Genomic DNA, 1066 nt, shown 5'->3' on the forward strand with positions numbered 1-1066 from the left:
TAGAATAAATAACATTAGGGTCTGATGAAGCTAACGCTAGATCCCACGCGTCTTCATTAAGATAATTATTGAAATTCGATACATTATCCTAGCTGTAGGTATTTTAGGACTGCCTATGTTAATTAATCGCTTTCAAACGCTGCCATGACGGGGAAGTGGTCGGAAATGTGGTGATAAAGTACTCCGCTATTGCTGTATGACGTTAAAAATCGCTCTTACACGCGCGGTCTGTCATCGTTGCAGGCTTATCCGTTACCCTCGTTGTTTTTGGAGATTTCAGTGAACAAGAATTTGGGGTGAAAAAGATTGATAAAATCCTTCAGAAAATTGTCATCATCTGTCTTTAAAGTGTTTTTTTTTTATAAATTAAAGTTTCCAGTTATTACGTATGACTTTTTCTTTCTCTCTGCTGACTAACTGGATTAGCATCTTTAGATTTTCAATGACAATTGTGATATTACTTTTGGGTCGACGGTAGATTTCCCGTATTGTTACATTATCTGTATCATTTATGATCTCTATGAAAAAAAAAGCTTCGATGCTCTCCTCTAACAGCGAGAGATCATATCTTTGAATGTCGTTATATTGTTACTCGTGGAAATAGATAAGCCTCATCTACTTCTAGTTTGATTAATGGAGACCATCGTATAATAAGGAGAGGTTTTTTGTTGTCTGTTAGTTTTGTTTCACATAAGGATATGATGTCATATGGATGGGACATGAGGTATAGGCATGCGATGTAAAGGATTCGAACTGTGGCAACGAGCGGATGTTGTAACTCATAAGAGGTAGGAAGATTTTACAGAAGAATTTAAAAGGAACATTATCCGGGAAGTAATAATTACAGAGGGGACTGCACACTTCCAGTTCAGATTACATGAAATTATCAGGATCGTTGTCGCACAACTGAGTATCATTGTTGACCATGAATGATTTGTAAGTTTAGGAATGGATATCGTTGTTTCTAGACACATCGCTAAACTCACTTAAAACAGAAGAAAGACACTTTCAGATCAGGAGTAAAAAGTAGATTTGAACCCAAGGACATTTAAAAAAAATGATGTTT

The 1066-nt window shown here is 36.1% G+C and overlaps 1 protein-coding gene across 1 annotated transcript in view; it reads left to right on the plus strand.

Moving 5' to 3' along the window:
- Nucleotides 1-1066, plus strand: part of LOC119586559 — a 2528-nt gene that overhangs the window by 1010 nt on the left and 452 nt on the right. The window lies entirely within an intron of this gene.

The sequence above is a fragment of the Penaeus monodon genome, chromosome 21 (assembly GCF_015228065.2).
Source record: "Penaeus monodon isolate SGIC_2016 chromosome 21, NSTDA_Pmon_1, whole genome shotgun sequence".
Taxonomy (NCBI): domain Eukaryota; kingdom Metazoa; phylum Arthropoda; class Malacostraca; order Decapoda; family Penaeidae; genus Penaeus; species Penaeus monodon.